Source organism: Centruroides vittatus, unplaced genomic scaffold, assembly GCF_030686945.1.
Source record: "Centruroides vittatus isolate TY-2023 unplaced genomic scaffold, ASM3068694v2 scaffold_752, whole genome shotgun sequence".
In the NCBI taxonomy this organism is placed as follows: Eukaryota; Metazoa; Arthropoda; class Arachnida; order Scorpiones; family Buthidae; genus Centruroides; species Centruroides vittatus.
The window spans coordinates 1,587,077-1,602,907 of NW_027122716.1; positions in this window are offsets into that span (position 1 = coordinate 1,587,077).

The following is a 15,831-nucleotide window of genomic DNA, read 5'->3' on the forward strand; positions in this document are numbered from 1 at the left end:
CGGTGCAGATATCGTAGTGTCACCCTTTTTAACTGTTTTATAAAACACTATTGAATTGTAATAACTTCGCACTCGAGCAACTTGAACGCTACATCGAATATGCGATGTCCGACGTATAAGTTTAAATTTAGAAAATGAATCATAACCATACATCAGTATTACTATGAGAGGCGGCCCTAGGAATATTTCTAGATGGTGCGAGAGATCTCGTGGGAGAGATTACTTCTGACGCACGGATGGCTGTTGACCTTTTTTTTTTTTTATGCAATGGCTAATGAAGCCGGGCCCTTCCGAATTACGGGCCCTAGACATTTGCCTACTTTGCCTATTCGATAATCCGGCCCTGGTGCCAATGCCTATATAATCTGGCTGATTGGAAACTGACCGGTTTCGACACTCCTTCTGCCACCGAATTATTCGAATATACAATAGCAATCTTATCGTTTTTTTCACATGTAGTATAGAAATTTGTAAAAGATACATAATGCAGTTATAATAAAATATTAATTTTAATTAATGCTGTACGTTAAAATATGAAAATTTATATTTTATAAAATACAAGGGAAGATCATTGGAAGGTGGAATCGGCGCTTCCATCGCTTCCAATGAAGGCACGAATAGTCTAACAACTGTTGACTGGGTGAATTTCATACTACACAATACGATGGTTTCATAGATTAATTTGCCCCGAATGAGAATTTGCCGACCTGGAAGGGTCGAAATCGACGAGACTGATGTGAGCAAAAGGACAAAACCAGGAAAAAGTTTCGACCTGTTTAACGTATGAGTAAGGTTTATCCAGGAGCAGGACGTGTTTCAGTTTGGAAAGAGCCAGATATTGTACCTTCAGCTCTGATAGTAAGTACCAATAAATGCGAAACTCGTAAGAGGAAGAATGTAGACGTGTGTTAAGAATGCGGAAAAGTTTCTACGATGGAAAAGGATGAAGTTACGAAAGAATCATCCGAACCGTGTTTTTTATCGAATAAATCGGAGAAAAGGAATAAGGAATTAGGAATATGCCAACGGTGAGTGAAAGATTTTTTTTATTTAAATGCCGGTGTGGTTAGTAGTTGCGTCTGTCGCCATCTTGTCTGCGGATGTTGCGTGATGGCGACCGGAAGTACCGCCATCTGATTTACCTAGCTATACTCTTACCGAACCCATTTTTGATACTTTTTGATCACAGTAGTATATAGGTAGGAAGTTGATACATTCAATTAAACCTTATTTTTTTTTTAAATAATTAAAAAAAGTGACTCGAACGAACTTGATGGAATGATTTCGGGCCTATGTTTAGATTACGGCCCCCCAGAGTATAAACTTCCTAAATAAAATACAAGTTTCGCGATAATAACACTCAAGTATTCAATAAAGATGGTGCACTATCCTTTTAAATAGGAAACCTACTTATTTGCATAGTGTCGCTGGATAAGACAATCATGCGACGTTATCGTAAACGCATTGAAACAGATTTATAGAAGAAGCAAAGATAATGAGCAATTATTTAATGAAACATCGTCACAATGCCAGATTGCAATTTTTAATCATTTTCTAAATTTAGTTCACTTAAAATATATGTTCTCCATTTCAAATTAGTAGTGGCCTGCCCATGTACAGTACTTGGCAATGACAATATTTAAATGCCTATGTGTATTCAGATGTTGTTCCACACGAAGCAAAAAACCCAAACAATGTCAGGAAAACATCCCTAAACTACAACATTGCTTCCATCAGCTTGAAGTGTTGTGGCAATGCACTTAGAGACCATACAATCATGCTGTTTTCTCTATATTCGCACTCTGCCATCTGCGTGGTGAAATTAAAAACTATCGGACCGCATTACCCTTTTCAAGTCATTTACTGTCCAATCTTTGTGATCATGTACGAATTGGAGTCATTTGATCTTGTTAGCTGCAGACAAAAAAGGCATTCGAACAGGCCTTCGGCTTTCATATCCAAGATGATGTAATGTACGGCGAACAGTTCGTTCAGAGGTCATCGGAAATATTTCTTGACTAAGATCAATTGTAATCTGACGTACTGCTGCTCTTCTGTTGCACTGATTAAGCCTGGCAACTCTTCTTTCAGCTCGAGCATCCAGCGGCCGAGGACGACCACTTGCCATACGTTAGACCCGCTTTTTCTATTGGTAGTACACTCTTTGTACACATGAACAAAAGCTCCTTGGTTCTTGGGAGCCTTACCATAAAAGGCAACACATGTTGCTGCAGTGTCGTTAACATACCGTTGGGCTGTCATGGTCGCGTAAATTACTGTGAGGTTAGCCTGTTGGGAGAAAGTGTCACGACAACCTAGCGGACAGCACTGCCGTGTGGGAGTGGAAAAATACACGGAGACAGGCTTTCCATCTTAAACCGTTTATTAAATATAAAAATGGCGCTTATAACTACTATTAAAGTTTGACGTAAGGCCTATCCGAAGGGTGAACCAGTCCGTGCAAAAAGTTCAATTGAGTGATCCGACAATCGATTCCTCCTCCGGCGAAAGTGATGTGGAGAGCGTCGGCCCCGGGGCGCACAGCACAACTTGAGAGGATGATTTCTCGTCGACGGGAAGTACCTGGGAGAAACTTGCCGGGAGCGGATGTCGAAGACACGTCCCGAAACGTCGTCCAAGCTTTCGTCGCTGGATAGCAGCAAAACTCCCGGAGCGGAGCACTCTGAACTGAGAACTAATGACTGCGAGAACGTCTCATCCCCTTTTTCTTAGGGTTTTTTATAACTTTTCTTTGAGTCCCAGATCGAACACTCCGATAGGTCGATGCCGACTTGCCTCCGCTCTCCGATTGCCCCCCCTTCGTTACGAGTTGTAACGAGATCGGAACCCAGATCGAAGGATGAGTCAATATCGACGGACAATTCGATTCCTATCGACGATGTTCGTAGTAAGTACTCAAATTCATCTATTGTTTTAACCTGAGAAGTCTGACTTTCTCGGAAATCTCTACAGACATGTCTTTTTATGGGCATAAAATATTCATTTTTCGTTTTCCTCTTTTTTTCTTGTTGATGAGTTTTTTCAACATAAATTTATTATAATAATAATTATTATTATTTGCTTCTATTCCAAAACAATGAGAAAAAAAATTATTTTTCCTTTTTTTGCACAAATTCTAGACCCATTTCTGAAGCTTCACATTACTACTAATGGTGATCGTATGTGATGACACCCCAGACCATAACACCACTTGTAGGGGCGACAAGCGAAGCAGTTTTGCTGATACTCCGCTACTTCTAGCATCCATAATCATTCCATGTTGAAAGTCTGTTAAATCACGTTTTCCGCCCATACCTTCACTTGCAATTCCCTACAATTGTGTGTACAATCATCCAGCAATCCATTTTTATACCAATCTCGTTCTCTGATGACAGAAGAGTACCATCATTGCTGATTTGCGTAAACTTTGCAGGTGGGTTCTACGTTCAGGTATCGACGCATCTCAGTATGCTAATGAGATGGAGCCCCACTCTGCTGGAAGACAAAGTCATCGTAAATGCCTTCTGCTGCATATCCATCATTTTGGCAATGCACGTCATACTGCCATCTAGTGTGTCGCAAGGTAATCTTCTCACGTGTTTCAAATTTTAAAAGTTTTTCTTTAGTTTCGTTTCTGGCGTGGGCAACCCAGCCCGATACTTTGGAAGTAACTGCAGTTTAAAATTCGATGTAATAACCTTTGTTTTTGGCATTTTCAAATAGAACAAACCATTATGTGAAAATTCAAAAATAACTCTTCGATAAAATATTTCAATAAACAGTTACAAATTTTGATAATTTTAATACTCGTATTTCGGGGTCCCATAAACTCTGGCAACTGTTCGAAAAGGATGACACTTAAAACCGAAATGTTCCTCTTTTAGATTCTCCAATACTGGTTAACAAAAATAAACATGGTTTGTTGACCAAAAATGGTTAGCGAGCCATTTTTATTTAAAATATTTAAGCCGTGTCGTGAAAAATGGTCAGTAAAAAATTATTAACGCGCATAAAATTAATAAATACTTTTTTGTAAATTATGAGAAATAGTATGTACTGTACAGTATATTCAGTGATAAATTCTTCCGAACTACTTGTTAATACTTCAAAACGAAGCGTTTAGCATGTTAGTTGCGAAATGGGTTCTCTTTTGAACATATTATAGTTACAAACGTACAAATAACTAGAATTTTGTGTTGTCTTGATAATTGTAAAATTTATTGTGATTTCATATTGTTAAGTGCATATTTCAATTTATAATTAAACGTGTATTCATTTTTATAAATTTCGTTTAATTGAACGTTTCTATTTGTTTTACATAACAAAAATCAATTGAAATGTGAATTTAATTTGTAAAATTTTCTTATCGTTCATTACTTAAGTTAACATTCTTGAATTGATTAAAATGAATGTGGAGCACTTTAATACTAATCAACTTTGCTTCTCACAAATTAACATTGTTCAAAACGGTTGCTAATTATTCTTTGTGAATCGCAACATTTTCCCTTGCCTGAGTCGCAATGGTCTCTCAGAATCCTGTTCTTATTATAAAATTATTCAATTTTATCAATCGCATAAAAAAACTACAATTTCTACGTTAAATTCTGCGCTTTGTTTTCTATCTAGTAGTATAAAGTACTTATGTATTGACAAAATTCCCTTTATAATATTTATTTTTACGTAATTTGATGGAAAAAATGCAATTAATAAACGTAGCATGTTTCAACTCGGCTGTAAATTATCTCACGTTTCACTGATCGTCATCTGGTTAGTTCGTAAATAGGGAAGAAACATGACTCATTCACGTGAAGTTAGTAGAAATTTAATGCTACTGCAAAAAGATTTGTTAATAGACCTCTCGTTACCCCTACTGCGAGAGACAATAAACGTTAATTGTTTTATGACTCTATTGATAAATGCTTTTTTCTGGGTTATAACTCGACTAATTAACAAACGTTTCATTTCGTTTTACTTATAAGAATGTTGTCTTAAAGATTTAACAGTTGGCTTTGTTAGATTTTTAAACATAAATTTTATTTTTAATTTTTTTATGTGATTCAGTCGTGTGGTAGGCAGAATTCGATCACCTGATATTAAAAATTAACATCGCTCAAAATATTATAGAAACCATCAAAATTCTTTGTTGATAGTTTAGACATAAATATTTTCTTTGTATGAAATGAAGCAATAAAAAAAATATAATGGGTTGACCATAAAAATTTGGCAATTTACGAAGTGTTGTCGATTCTGTAATTTGTTTTCTTAACTTTTCCATATTTTTTATTTTTAGATATATAGTGCATTCATTATATACGGTATTCAACATAATGCTGGAAATTCGAGAAATTTGGTGTGGATCAACATCCACGTGAATTCAATTACACCTGTCAATACTACTAATTACTGTTAAAACATGAATATCTACGTTACCCAAATTATCACACGAGCAGAATACATATTCATGCGTCACTATTCATTTAATTTCATTAGATTAAGAAGTACTTCAAGGCAACGTTTATTTGTATAAATTTCTGCTGTGAAGTTTGACATCAGCATTCCGAGCAGCCTTAGTTACTCACCACTTAATGGAAAATGTTTACTTAATCATACCACCATGATCTTTCTCAAATTAATACAATACATTTTATGTTTCTGTTTTTACCTAAATAAAGCAATAGATTCAACACATTTATTGCTTTGTGTTTTAGCGTAATTGACAAAAAAACTGATTGAAAAAATTGTACTTAAAAACACTTCAAATTTCTGTCGGGTGTTCTTAGTCTGTGGTAAAAATTTTCTTTAGAACTTCGAGAAAATTTTCACACGTTAAGCCACAAAGCCACGTCAAGGCGACACCCATTTTGTGGTAGTTTTTTGATTTCCAGAAACTGACCCCGATTGCTCGACAGAATAACAATCGAGGAATAAAACTGGACATTCGTTGCTATTCAATTCATTCGGTAAACTAAAATACACTACGAAGATTTAATTTTTATGCCATTTTCCTCAAACTTTCCTATTGAAGGACATGAAGTTTAAATACAGATTTTTCATTTACATATAAATATAGCAACGAATAAAAAATTATGTTCAAAATATAAATAACCACAAATTATAAAAATTGCATATAAAACATATACTAAAAACTTATTATATTGTAACAAAGACGCTGTTGCTTAAGCCTTTTGCAACCAATTTTTGTGTAGTGAAACTGTTTTTATACAGAAAAATAAATTAGAACGAAAAATATTACGATATTTATTAGGTATCGATTGAATAAAAAAAATATTTTTAAAAGAGAAATAAGCTTGTGTATCGGTCAAATGTTCCATGTAATCATAGCGCCAAATATTTAAGATACATGTTATCTACCTATTATGAGAATATTTTTAAAAGAGAAATAAGCTTGTGTATCGGTCAAATGTTCTCATGTAATCATAGCGCCAAATATTTAAGATACATGTTATCTACCTATTATGAGAATATTTTTAAAAGAGAAATAAGCTTGTGTATCGGTCAAATGTTCCATGTAATCATAGCGCCAAATATTTAAGATACGTGTTATCTACCTATTATGAGAATATTTTTAAAAGAGAAATAAGCTTGTGTATCGGTCAAATGTTTCATGTAATCATAGCGCCAAATATTTAAGATATATGTTATGTATTAATATAGTTGTTAAAAAGTATATCGAGTGAATGTTATATGAAATTAGAATATTAAAGATTACTAAAATTCCAGCTTATATATCAATTAGAATTAGAAAGAACCCGGTTATTACTTATTGAAATCATTAAATTAAATATTATGATATTAAATTAAAAGAAGGTGTAAAAATCATGCTACTTATCGTGATTTTACTGTCTGGCGTCGGGAAGAAAATTGTTCAAGTTAAATTTTAATTTGAAAGTCGATACCTGAAAGTAATATTTTTGTAAAAATTTGAAAAAAGTTTAATAAGAGGAAAGATGAGAACTTACCTAATTGATTCTGCTTATATTATAAATTATTTGATGACACTGACCCTGGCGATAGTGTTGTTTAACTGTTTTATTCGATTTCGGCACTGAAATTAGATTTAACTGAATAAAACATTGCTTATTCATTGTTACAGAAGACGCTTTCTTTTGTTTTTTGTACTTCGTATTGTTAATCAAACACGAAATATAGCTTAGAAATCTTGGAATTAAAGTACTTTGCGTAGAAAATTATAATGCACATAAAATATATTAAAAGAACTAAGATTATTTATTGAACTGATTCCTGTTCAAACTATTGAACATTTACCGCATTTTCATTTTAATAATTTGAGAGTTATTATCAGAATTTAAACGAAAATAAGCTCAAATATAACAAAAATCTGTATATAAATCAATCTCGCTAATTCAGCAATAATTTGTACAATTATCTAAACTTGACCCGAAACATCGACCCGAATATGTTTCGGGTCGATGTTCTATTAGAATTTATACTCAATATTAATTATATAAACAAAAACAAAGGATTACTTACTTCCGTGAGACCTTCCGAAACGGAATTCAGCTGAAAAGTCTCTGAAAAGAAACAATAATAGAAATCATCTAAAAACAATATGAAAAAGAACAATTGTAAAGTATTGTTCGTTGAGTATTACGTCGCATCACGCGCGTCATTTATTACCTCGAAATTTCTACGATAAACCATTTAAGTCATTACCACAAATATTCAATAAGCTTTTAATTTCGTATAATTCAGATACCAGGGATTATCTGCGCGTGACATTTCAATCATGTTTACAGTTCGTAACGTCGTAAGGAATAGCGTAACGATAATTTTACGTCTTTTCTGTTAAAAACTTGTAGGAAATGCACCGGTCAAAGGCAAAAGCGTAATTTTGTTTCAGAATGTTACCGAAAACGAAAAAAAATTGTCGTCGTCGGACTGTTCGGAGTTCGAAAGTTTTCGGAAAATACGTCACAGCGTGATTAAGGTTTGGAAATAGTAGTGTGATCGAATGTCGTTCTGCAACACACGTCGTGGTACACATATTTTCCGATAGAAAGCATAAAGAGATCGTAATTGGAAGATAGTAATAAATTTGCGAGAAAATGTCAGTGTGAGTGGTGAATTCGTGGAAAATCGTGTGCATTATAGAAAATTACAAAAATATCTATGAAATTTTGTTTCAAATATAAGTTACGTAGTTATATTATTGATCAAAATTGTAAAAAGCAAGGCCGTAACAATTTTTCCCCTCAATCCAGGGGCCAGGCAGTTTTTGAGACCCACAATCGGAAGACATTTTTATGTTCGTTGCACTTGAATAACTTATGTTTATTAGAAGAAATTGCGCAGGTTACATAAAAATTAACGGACCGACTTCACTACATTGATTCAGAGCAGCAGTTCCCATACTTTCTTTATATGCATGCCCCGTGGCAGCCATTCCCTTAAGTATTTTTCCATTTCGCATTTTTCTAGTTGTATTTCGTATTATCGACAAACGGGAGTGCCTTAGTCAATTATGTAGCAGTGTACAATTAAATGTAAAAAACATTTTTGTTAAAGCGAAAATTTTTGCAGGAAAAACATAGATAAATGTGATAAAATTATAATTACATTTTATTTAAGACTGAGCACCCAATGACATAGCGTGGTCAATGTAGCACCGGAATACAATACATTAGCTACTATTTATTTATTTTTTTTCGCGTACTCTTAAACCACTCAATGCGTACCCCTAACTCTCACTTCCCTTCTCAACAGACGATCAATTGGCAGAAAAATAGAAATATTTTCTGATAATTTCGAATTGCCAGTTAACAGGAAACCTATTTATTGAGTATGGATGTTTGAATTTTAATTGCGTTTTATTAACTTTTTTAAGTTTACTTGATCGGCAGTTTCATGCGCAATGGCCAAAATGCCCAAATTATTATGATGATTTTGCGTGGTAGTGGAACGTAAAAAGTTTTTAATTAAATTTTTATTTATAGAACTCTTTTCCCCCACTAGCTAGTTATTGGTATAATCGGCAGTATTCTTAAGGTGACACTAAGGTTTGGGACAAAATTTAACATTGTTGCTTATCTTTCCTTTTTTCCCAAAAGCCCTCTTTTATGGTTGTTTTCTTCGGAATTAAGGAATGCAAATATTTTCTTAGCTTTCAGGCAAAAATAATAAATACGAAATGTAATTGTAGCCATAGAAAATTGTATGGTAATTGTATCCATAGAAAAAAATCGACAAATATAAATTTCGATTAACTAAGTATTTAACTTATAAATATTTTGTCACATTCACGACCAAAATGTCGCCTTTAGATCTGCCGCCCAAAACAAATGTCGGGGTTGTCCGCGCCTAGAGCGGGCCCTGTATATATATTTTAAAATTATATTATTTTTTTTGTAAGAATTAATTTTTAAAATTTTTTGCCAATAGATGATGCTACGTGTATAGCCAGCAATTAAATGTAGACAGAAATTAATTGATATATATGTCGCAGGGATATGATAAAAGTGGGGATTTGATCAATTCACTGAAGATGTTAAAATGACAATTCTATAGTGTCATTTCCCTAAAAAAAAATAAGTGATTTGATCAAATCTCTTAACTGGTTTCGTGAAATGACAAAAAACGAATCAACAAATTAAGAAGTACAGTACATCATACTTTTCCTGTTAGATGACCGGCATGAATTTGAGATCCAGCGGATATATATTAAATTGAATTCATTGAAATTTATATCGTATAACGCTGTATTAGAATTGTAATCATTTTTTATAAATATTTTGTCGGGATTAGGATCAATCTAAATAAAGATCGTATCCTACATATCAAAATACGCCGGGTAACTTATCTAAAAGATTTACACTCGCGCAACGTCTCTGGTATGTGGCCCATTCTGTACAAGTGTAGATTAAGCACGATATTAAGAGACGGTTGCATGAGTGCTAATGAAGTGATTTAATTTTACCAAACCAGATATTTAGCAGTCCAAATGCAACCATATCTTTTTTGACAGCTTTGAATTGAGAAACAAATTACTATCACTTGGTACAGTACATTATATCTGATAGCGGATTATTCGTTTGAATAATCATTAAGGCGTGCACACATCTGTTCACTGACGAGGATGATTAAATCAAATACATAGAAAAAATTTAAAAGTATTAATAATAACGAGAAACACCAAATATCCGTATTATACAAACGTATGCCTAATTTTGCACCATCCTGCATATTTAAAATATATAATTTCGGACTTGAGTCTGAACTGATCTCAAATGAACATTTAATTATGCGATTTTGTCAGACAAACAGCGAGCCTATTGCTAAAATGCTATCACTTCCAACATTTAAATGTTGTTTTTCTTTTCACTGTTATGTATTTCTACATGTAATTGTAAGTTCAACAGAATATGATATAAACCTCGTGCAATACTTTAAGAATTCCATCTGAAAGTAAAACTTTTTATAACACATATCGATATATTACTGATTTTTTCTTTTATTAGTACAGTATACTTTATATTAAGTTTAGCTTGCCTCTATTTTTACCTACCGTATATTTCCGCGGATAAGACGACCTTCAGATAAGATGAGGTATAAATTTTCAGCAAAGTTTTATAGTTTTGCCATTTGATTTTGTTATAAAAACAATTTCTGATCTTATTGATATTTTATAAAGTCCAGAAAATTTCTTAAGAGATAAATTCAATAAATATATACTTTTGTACGTGGATCAATAAATAATGGCTTATTATTTTTTTTTTCAAAGCCGCATAGGTTTATGGTTGTGGATTAATTTAATAAAACATTTTATTTTTAATTTTAATTATTCGGCAATTATATATATTCTGCAACTGTTAATTAGAAAAAATAACTGACTAAAAGGTCAAAGAAGCAACAGCATATTTGCATTAGGGTTTCTCAAACGGGATTCCGGGATCCCGGTCGTTTTTTTAACCCGGGAAATATCCCGGAAAATTTTTCTTATCCCGGGAAATCCCGCAAACTTTTTGAAAATTCACTTTTTTCTTATTTTACGTTAAGGCTGAGGAAATTTTGCAAATAGAAAGTATAATTAACTCATGAACTGTCAGAATACATTTGTATTTATTAATTTTAAACCTACTTATTAGTTTTTTTTTTAACTTTTGTTCGTTATGGCAGGTCACAAATGGTCAATAATCAATACGTAGCTTATGTGTGGCAGGACTCTCAAAATTCTTTACCAGTAATATCTGGAATAATTGTGTTTACGCTGTCTTAATTTTTAACCATGCCCAGTAGCTTCAATGTCTGCGTAACGCCAAGTTGTGCAAATTGGGCAAGGATACGAACGAGTACGAAGTCTGCAAGTATGAAGTTTTTCTTCATAACCTGATTATTAAAGACAAACTTACTGCCGAATTATTGGGCTATGATGTTTCTATTAAAGCAGCCGAGGTAGACAAATCAGGAATACTAGAGAACAAAAGAAGTACTACAATCTCGAAAACGAACTAGAAATCTTTCAGGATACGGGTGAAAAACACATAATATTTGTCTTCTCTTAAATGCATTAAACACGATTCCAATCACATCAATTGAACCGGAAAAGGCATTTTCGGTAGCGAGACTTTTCATTACTAAAATAAAAATTAGATTGAGTGATCGGAGTATTGACCATCTTTGCTTTTTAAAATCTTATAATACAAAATATTGTAAATTTTTATATTGTATTTAAAAAAACAAAAATGACCTTCTAAGTTAGAAGTTTGATCTAAATTCATTTTTTTTTTTTTTTTTAAATTTTCAACTCAATTCAAAGGCATTTTTGTCGTTGCTGTATGCAGTTTCCAGCAAACTTTAACAAATTTTTTCTATTTGTGAAAATTTCTACGTAATTCAAAGGTAATTTTTAATATATATCTTATACAGTATTATTAATATGATTTTGGAGGATGCGGAACGTATTAAATTACTTTAAAAAACGAAAAATAATTATATCATTTAATTTCATGACATTTTGTATATCTTAAAAATAATTAATTTTGTCCCGGGAAACAGTTCACTTTTATCCCGGGATTCCGGGACAAGCAAAAGACCGGGAAATGAGAAACCCTAATTTGCATAGTGAGTCGTATGCTGTTTTATTTTGTCAATGTGCTGTACTGTCCGACAATTTGTACAAAGTTGGTCAGGGAATGTCATGGAATTTCAAACAAAAATTTGAGTAGGAACCCTGTATATAGTTAATCCTGCCCGTTTAATTATCTTAATGTTAATGAATACAGCAAGAATTAATAATTTATTTATTTAAAGTAATAAATTTTAAGTAAAAATAAACTAATTTTTTAAATAAAATTTTAACGAATTTCGGAAAAAGCACATTTTTCATCAGATATTTAGTTAATGTTTAATAAACTTGAAGTCTTTGAAGACATATAATTTGAAATTTTATATGAAAATAGAAATACAGTAGGACCTGCTTAAGGTGATCACCCTTATAACCAAGACAAATGGTATGATTAATTAATACTTTGCAGCCTGAGGAAATTATTTCTCATGTTTCAGTTTTTAGAACATTTATTTAATGTGGAATGAATTTAGTTTCTCACGGTAGCTGTTGTTGAAGCAACTTCTGATAATGGAAAATACTACAATATGTGGGAGGCAAATGTTGACCTCTTCTTGTCCACTCCACCAGGACATGTTTTGGACTGTTAGCCACCTGCCTGCTACACATATTTGACCGCCCCCATCAATGCTGATCGCGAGTAAATTCAAAACCCGCGAGAGCGTACTATCGATAGTTTCGTGTAGTTGACAGGGGTTTAAAAAATCCATTAGAATTAATTTTAATTTTTCAAATCGAACCTCCCCGTTGATAATAGGCGCCTTTCTGCGCCGCCATGAAATACAAGCTACAAATTAAAATGAAATATTTCTTATTCAGTATATGAATATGTGTATATAAAAATTTATTTAAATTAACAACGCATCTCTTTGTTTATTTAAATTGGGCTGCAATTTGAAAAAATTGTAGACCTATAAATTCCCACTGTCGTCCGTCCGCATGTCTGTCCTTCCTTAATCTCGAGAACGGAGTTCGGTACATAAAATTCAAGACCAAATATAGAAAGCTTAGGGGCGGCATGTCCCGATTAACTATACATCATTCAAAAAGGTCTCCCCCGAAAGGAGTTAGATAACGATCGGCAGGAGCCAGTTGAGTATTATATTTACAGTACGAAAAATTATATTTTTTAGTGCACTATCGGCCGCCAGCGTGCATGCACGCACTGCGTACCTACCAAAACCGGCCCTGAGTCGTTCCAAGCGCGACTTTGTCGGCCTCCCATTCATCTTTCCTACCGGAAAAGATTATACGACGAATCGGAATTCGGATAGCCCGCGTTAGATCCTACCGGAAATTGTTAGAACGTTCCAACTGTATTTGCAGTAGAGACGACCAACCCGGAACGAAGAAACTCTCTTACGTGTAATTTGTATTTGTACGACAGTAAATTAAAGACACGCCGCACGTAGCCATGAGGAAAAGGCATTCGAGCCCAAGTCGTAACAAGTGTTTCCTTCTAGAGCAATTTACCCTAAGGCCGCGACTCCACTAGCCGTAAAAGGGCCGTAAAACCCCTCGCCGTAAAAGCTTTTAATCACGTGACCTATTTGCGTTTGCGCTCGGATTGCGGTGGAGGTCCGGCTAGCGAAGCTTTTTACGGCGACAGTACTATTACGGTGTATACGTGATATATCGATATAAAGACAATAATTATATTCTACGAGTTTTCTCTGTACTATAATTACAAATGTAGTAAAAGTAATATCTTTACTTTCATATATTGACTTTTATTATTATATTATTAAGATAATATACAGCACTTTTAAGCTTAGCTTTATTATATACTTCTCTAAATTGAAGGATTTTCCTTTGGCCGTTCATATCGCGTGTTTTAGGCATCCATTATTATAATCGGGATACCTCTTGTCGTAGATACATGAATACTTTCGGTTGTTTTCGATAAATCTTTCCAGACCTTCTAGAGTAGCCACGAGAGAACGTACACAAAAGCTCGTATTCCGCCATTTTCGCACCGTGTCACGATGACCTAGATTTCACTGACTTCTGATTGGTGGATGGTACCGGTTTACGATCGTATTCACTTCGAAAGTTGAACACTGCTCAACTCGCTTTTACGTTGGTTTTACGACCTGCTCAGGCGTAAAATATCATGGTCACGTGATTAAAAGCTTTTACGGCGAGGGGTTTTACGGCCCTTTTACGGCTAGTGGAGTCGCGGCCTTACTCTATTCGTTACATCTAAGTACTAAAATCATATAAATTCCTTTATATAGCAGTGTAGACTCAAAATTAGTATATACGTTTTTCGCATATAACACACAAGGCATTTCTAATTCAATTATCATTTACAGAAAATGGAAAGTTATAAAGCTATTTGAAGAGAGTTGAAAAGCAAAATGCCTGGTTAATTCTTTAGTTGCTTCGCTTCTCAAACAGTTTTAGGATATTTTAAACTTTCCCAGTGGCGTGCCGTGACATTTGGTGATTGTGAAGCTGTGTTTCTGTAAGAAACCGACTTCCAGGGGCAATCAGTTAATTGCGCGTCAGTGATGGTCTAGGGCAGGGGTCGCCAAAGTAGTCGATATCGACCCCTGGGGGTCGATAAAACATTATTTGGGAGTCAATGAAAAGACTAAATCTTACAAATTTTGAACCGAATATTGCTAATCTTGCTAAGGATCATCAAGCTTATCCGTCCAATTGATTGTCAGTTACAAAAATTATTATTAACATATATACAATAAATGTAAAATTAAAAAATATAGGCCTATATTAAAATAGTAGGAGCTTTTTTTTTGCTTGTAACAGAAACTTTTTGGTGGGGGGTCGATGTGAGGTTTCGAACAGTTGTAGGGGGTCGACGATCAAAAAAGTTTGGCGACCCCTGGTCTAGGGCAACGGTGGGCAACCCTCGGCCCGCGAGATCTTTAATAGATTATTAAATTGGAAAAATAACTAATTAATAGTTATTTTTCCAATTCTTTGTAATTTTTCGGAAACGATAAGAGAAATAAATGTAGTAATTAACTTTTTATTTATTTATTTCATATTTGCAGACTAAAAAAATTACAAGTCACAAGAAGGCGTCAATTAATTGGGGACTGGGGTTGGTCGGATAACTGAAAAGTCGGATAACCGAAAAGTATGAAAAAATATATTATCAGTATAGTGTATTAGGCCTGGTTTAAATACTAGCCTCCCTTTCATGGTCGAGCCAGTGCTGCCAGCTAAAACATGCAAAAAATTAACAAAAATAATATTAAAGTAGCCAAGACATAACCAAATATTGTAGCGCCACATCACTAGCGGACATGTGAATTTGCCGACTAGAACGCGGTCGGTTAACCGATAAGTTGGTTAATCGGGAATCGGATAATCGATGCTCTACTGTAAATAGAGCTTGTGGAAGGAACGACGAAACTAGATCGAGGCGCCTCTAGCGGTGACGCCGGGTAACAGAATCGGGACTACAAAGCCGGCATCAGTGTTGTTTCAGCTAATACTTTTGTACTAATCTAGTACCTTTTTACTTGTTCCAGTACGAAGATACCCAACACCATTTTCCTAATACTATTCATGAAATCCTAATACCTTTCCTTTCAATTTAGTACCTTTCAAAACATTCGTTTCTATTCTATTATTTCTGTATTTTTTACTTTACTTTGGCAGTAAATAGATGCTTTTATTGCTTTCTCATTCAGCAGTTGAACGTATTTTTTGCAATTAAATTGAATAAAAACTAAACTACAAAATCGAGTTCTTAC